Source organism: Sinocyclocheilus grahami, unplaced genomic scaffold, assembly GCF_001515645.1.
Source record: "Sinocyclocheilus grahami isolate Dianchi unplaced genomic scaffold, SAMN03320097.WGS_v1.1 scaffold31.1, whole genome shotgun sequence".
Taxonomy (NCBI): domain Eukaryota; kingdom Metazoa; phylum Chordata; class Actinopteri; order Cypriniformes; family Cyprinidae; genus Sinocyclocheilus; species Sinocyclocheilus grahami.
This window is the reverse complement of record NW_015505210.1, coordinates 506,237-512,236: the sequence shown is the minus strand read 5'-3', so window position 1 is coordinate 512,236 and position 6,000 is coordinate 506,237. Positions and strand designations below refer to the sequence as shown.

Here is a 6,000-nt window from a genome sequence, read left to right as displayed (position 1 = left end):
TATATACACACACACATATATATATATATATATATATATATATATATATGCAACCAATATTTCAAAGTGAAGCTGAGAAACATGATTGGGGACACGGGAACTTGTCTGTCAAGTGCTTCATTTAAAAATTTATTTAATTAATTACTAATCCTTATGAATTTGTGCTAATGGGATACATAAATTCATAAAAAACATATGGCATTAAAGTTGATTACCATTTAATGTAAAACATGCAGTGTTGTCTCACTAGGACATAAAATCTACCAAACTGTAGGAATAACCCATTTGCTCATTTCCAAATCAAAACACAAACAGGAACAGTAACAATTAAAAATGATCATTGAAATTACAATTTCAATAGCACACTAGGTGGCTATTTTCTTGACACTTGATATTTTCATTTTGTCATGGCTATTTGAGATAAGTGAGTGTGCGTGCATGGTGGAAAACTGATAAACCCCACATTATTTGGCACCCTCTAAAACTCCAAAACTAAAGTTTAAAAGTTTTTAAAGTCATAACACATCAGCATTCCAAATTTAGCCAGAATTTCAAAGGACAATTCTTTAGGACTCTAAGATAAAGCTGAAAAACTGATATATATAGCTATATCTAGCCATGACACCGCATTGAGAATCATTAATTCAAGCATAGACAGTTCACTCAAGGCCGCATTTACTGTCAGTCTACAGGGACTAAACAGGGATAATTGCAGTCCTAACTCAAACGGGGAAGACAATATAGCCTGCGTGTTTATCTATGTATTGTTTGCATCTTTAGATGTGCGTGCATATCCATCTCATATTTGTATTCACTTACACATAAACCAATTGGAAGAAGTGTATAGGGACATAGTAATTTGCCCAAAATGAAAATTCTGTAATTTACTCATTGACATTCCATGATGTCAATGATGTCATTCCAAACCTGTATGACTTTCTTTTTGTGTAACACAAATGGAGATGTTTATCAGAATGTTCACGTTGCTCTTTTCCATAAAAAGTGAATGGTGACCACGATCACGATCATTTGGTCTCCAATCATTTAGGCCGCTTAAACTCTTACAATTGACCACAAGCTCACATTCATCTGCTTCGACTTTTAAACGCAATGCTCACATCTTAAAATCCAACCAACAACTGATGGATAGAACCAGCTCTACGTTTTTTCTTTTTTATGTCACTACTTCTCTTCTTAAATAATTTTTCACTGAAAATCTTTTGTCCGTGTGTGTGTGTGTTCCATATGAGTCATACAAATTTAGACTAACATGGTGAATAAACAATGACAAAAATTTTGTTTCAGATGTACTACTCCTTCAAAGATTCATTAATCCATCCAGATCTGAGAAAACAATACAGTAATTATTCACAGAAGCATTTGAGGTCACTGGAACAACAAAAATGAGATCTACAGCTGAAATCTACAGCTTCTACAGCTCAGTTCACAATGAGACCATATGAGGTGCATGACACTCTGTGCCCTACATCAGTGACTTATGGTCCAATTAGCATCTTCAGGCCTTGACAGGGATGGATTCTTGGGAAAGTACAAAAATATACGGCCCAGGTGAAAGTGTAGACCATGTCCCCAGAGCATAATGATGATATACAGCCCACGATGGGAAAAAGATGTCAGCCCATCATTGGGTCACTTTCATTCAAAACACTCTTTGGAAACACAACTTGAAAAGCTAGCTCACGTTACTGCTCACATACAGTTCTGCATACAGTAGGCAGGTGCCTTCTAAGGTATCATCCTGCTCATCTGCCAATACACAGTTGATTCCCATGGATTTTAATTTAACATGTTGCTAACCTAATAGACACTCTAATAATTGCAAACAATACAATAAAACTTTTGCTTGCTTAAACACTGTAATATTTTATTGATACTTTTTAGTATAAAATGAAATGCAAGTATATTTATAATTAATAATTTTCCAAATTCTGTCCACCATCTTGGATTTTTCACTGAGCTCATCACAATGCATTTTGATTACCTTATCTACAAAGAATTCATGCAATGCCACCCAAAATGATATATCTAAACATTTTTGCACCTAGGATGCCTTAAAATACTATCTAGATATGCAGCACACAAGGTTTTAGAGCAGAGCTACAGAAATAAACTGTCTTGGGCAGTTTCCATCACAGGAAGCAGATCCTAATTAGGCTACGTCCACACGAAGCCAGAGCTTTCCCTATCCGATCTTTTTTTTCCCCTCGTCTCAAGAAATATCTGCGTCCACACGAAACCACAAAACCGACACAAAACGATGTAGTATACATGCCAGACCAGTATGTGACGCTGTAATTCTGCCACAGAGATACACTAAAAATGGAGAAGACGACTTGGACTATGTGCATAAACGCGCGCGGTATACAAACGAACATGGAACAATACATTTATTAATCTGTGTTAATATTAGTTAATAAAAAGACAATCGTTCAGTGTTTGTTCATGTTTTTGTTGCTGTCACGTGACGTAGCGGTGTCTGACTAGGGGCGAGTCGTGGGCTGATGACGTCATCGTTTCAGAAAATATATGGATTCGCTGTCCACATGAAAACGCAAGGGCACCGTTTTCAGATTTATCCACTCTGCAACCCAGTTAAAAAAAAATATTGGTTTCACTCTCCCAAAACCCTGGATCTGTGTGGACGAAACGCCTATACGATACAAAATGTATGGGTTTACAGCTAAACGCGTCTCCGTGTGGATGGGGCCTTAGTCTTTTGCAGCTGCAACTGTTATTTAGTAAAGAACAGTTATTTATTAAAGAGTTATTTTCTCTTTGTCTTTTGTTTGATTAACATTAATAACATACCACAGCAGGTTTATTTATGCTGCTGTCACTTTAAGAAGAATGAATTCAATATATTGATCCACATCGGTTTTCTCCTAATTGTTTACATTCATTTGAGACATAACCGACTGTGTTTATGTGAATACTAAGCAAGATTGGTATTTTACATATCTATGTGTTTATTTGAATATTCAAACGCCTCGTAACAACACATTTCTGTACTTGAATGCTGACAGGCGTCAGCGCGCGCACAGAGATCCGTTGCGTGAGTGTAGAACTCAGTTTTCTTTCCGTCATATTGCACTTTTAAAGTATCTATCAAGCACGTCCCGTTCTTTAATCTCCAATTCACAGACGATAACAAAATGTATATTGACACTTTATATTCGACAAAGCACATGCCATAATCCGAATTTGACTTTAATATCATATAATCAAGTTCCTTAACATTAAACTCAAACTTATATGTATAAATACTCACCAGTTGTATTGTTCATCAGCCGAGGTCTTCCACAAAACAAGATGGTAGTTGATCAGAAAATTCTCAAGCCAAACCCTGGTGACGTCAGTGGTCACATGGCTTGCACAGCACTCAAACAAATCATGTAACGTTAACTAGGGATATTTGAGTAACTAGGACTTTTAGCACAAATAGTAAGATTTAATGGATCTTTATCAGTAAGGTAAACAAATATATATATATATATATATATATATATATATATATATATATATATATATATATATATACATACACACACAAATACACATACATAAATGTATATGCAATGTTAATAACCTGTTAAAGGGGTCATGAACTGAGACATCAAAATCCCCTTGATCTTTTGACATTAAGAAGTCATTGTACTATAAAAACATCCTGTAAGTTTCAGAACTCAAAACTTTATCGTTAGTCTAAAACAGCTTATATTACAGCCAAAAAAATAAGTGGACCTCAGAGAACAGTACAAAATAATAAAGGCAGTTTATGACCCCTTTAAGTGCCTGAGTATCACACAATCTTGAATAACCATGTTTTGAATATATATATATATATATATATATATATATAAATCAGAACTATACAACTATTCAAAAGTTACAGAGGTCAAGTGGTGCCGCTTAAATGAATGACCCACAGCTATTCCTGAATGAAGAATGGTTCTCAAGGTTAGAAATAAAGTTTAAGTATCAGATTCTACAGAGCTGCTCAAACTTCCTGGTTCTCTTGTTTTTGTTTCCAAAATGTTTAGTTTTGCTAAACTGCAATAACAGAAATATCTGTAAACTTTGGTGAAATCTGACCCTGAAATCGGTAGATCTGACCCTAAAGAGACGTGCTGACGCATTTAAAATTCAATGCAGTCCACTAATGGAGTCAGCAAAAGTGTGATATAAAGAGATTTTGTTCAGAAACTTCTTGTTCAGACAACTTCAGAGTCATGTAACCGCAACAGGAAGGATTCTTTTGAAATAAAGACAAATGCACCCTCTCGGTTTTGTTTTGATGGGAGCCTGTACAGCAAACGTTGAGCAGTATAGCATTGAACGATTAACAACAGAGCTCACCTGTGGCCGCCCACTCAGCAGCCTTGGCTCTGTAAGTATTTTTCCGTCCTTTTTCTCCAAAGTCATTCAAAAAACTTTTACATAGTTTACAAAAAAAAATAAAAAATAGCCATGACGTAAACCAACCAAAATTAAAAGCTTTGATTTGAAGCAAAATAGTGTGTGCTGACGCATTTAAAATTCAATGCAGTCCACTAATGGAGTCAGCAAAAGTGTGATATAAAGAGATTTTGTTCAGAAACTTCTTGTTCAGACAACTTCAGAGTCATGTAACCGCAACAGGAAGGATTCTTTTGAAATAAAGACAAATGCACCCTCTCGGTTTTGTTTTGATGGGAGCCTGTACAGCAAACGTTGAGCAGTATAGCATTGAACGATTAACAACAGAGCTCACCTGTGGCCGCCCACTCAGCAGCCTTGGCTCTGTAAGTATTTTTCCGTCCTTTTTCTCCAAAGTCATTCAAAAAACTTTTACATAGTTTACAAAAAAAAAAAATAAATAGCCATGACGTAAACCAACCAAAATTAAAAGCTTTGATTTGAAGCAAAATAGTGATGTTTTTTATGACTGAATTAACTATCCCATGAAGCATTACTTGAAAAACCAAGTTGAACATAACCACCGACTTAAATTGATTATGCAATAATATATAGTATTGTTACACTGAGATGTATGTTGTGTCTACGTGTCTCTCAATCTCTCTCTCTGCCACTCTCTCAGGTTGCCCCGCCCTAATTGAACGTGTCGGTACGTGTCCCATGGTTGGCCGAGGTGGAACTCCGCGTCTTTTAAAAAGGCAGAGACGCTGATGAGGATGTGAGACGTTGTTGATGGTGCTGTTGATAAAGTCAAGTCACTTTTATTTGTATAGCGCTTTATACAATACTGGTTGTGTCAAAGCAGCTTTAAAGAGTCAAACAGGAAAATAGTTTGTCAATGATGCAAGAAGACAATAACAGAGTAATTTTTCAGCTAAAGTCAGTTCATTGACGATTCAGTGATGTCATCATCCAGTTCAGCTTTCTTTCAACAGTGTCTGTGCAATCAGTCAAGCGTCCCCAACTAAGCAAGCCAAAGACCACAGGTGCAAGGAACCAAAACTCCATCGGTGACAGAAATAGAGAAAAAACCTTGGGAGAAACCAAGCTCAGTCAGGGGGCCAGTTCTCCTCTGCCAGACGAAACCAGCACGGCGTGGTTATTAAAATTATTGTGAGTGATAAGAAAGATAAATTACTATGTATAGTGCCTTTTTGTAAATATTGTATCTATTTTCTTATTCACCTTACCTACCCAGTGTTTTTCTTTTGTAAAGTTTTCTGCAGAAATTTTTCTTTGAGTGTTTCACCAGTTAAATATCACTTTACATCAGCACAGAAGCTGTAGGAGTTGGGTGCCACTTTTTTGTGAACTATTCATTTTCTCCTGTTTTTAGATAGTCAGGGAGTCAGTTCAGTCCATGTATTTTTTTAGACTTTTCTTTTTAGGGTAGTAAGTTTCTTCAGGAAAAAGGTAGATTCAGTTTTGTTTATTAATATGGTTTTGGCCCAACCCTGAAGCCCATTCGCTTCCTTTTTGTGTGCTGATTTTTGCTATTGAACATAACCAGTAAAGAAAAAAGTA

At 36.0% G+C, this 6,000-nt stretch overlaps 1 long non-coding RNA gene across 1 annotated transcript in view; it reads right to left on the bottom strand.

The window, feature by feature from the left end:
• The window catches only part of LOC107576285 (uncharacterized), a 22,800-nt gene extending 19,427 nt beyond the window's left edge, over positions 1-3,373 (bottom strand). Inside the window, exon 1 of the long non-coding RNA XR_001608028.1 lies at positions 3,290-3,373. This is a non-coding gene — a long non-coding RNA (uncharacterized lncRNA). The remainder of the gene's footprint in view (positions 1-3,289) is intronic.
• Positions 3,374-6,000: the final 2,627 nt, after the last annotated feature.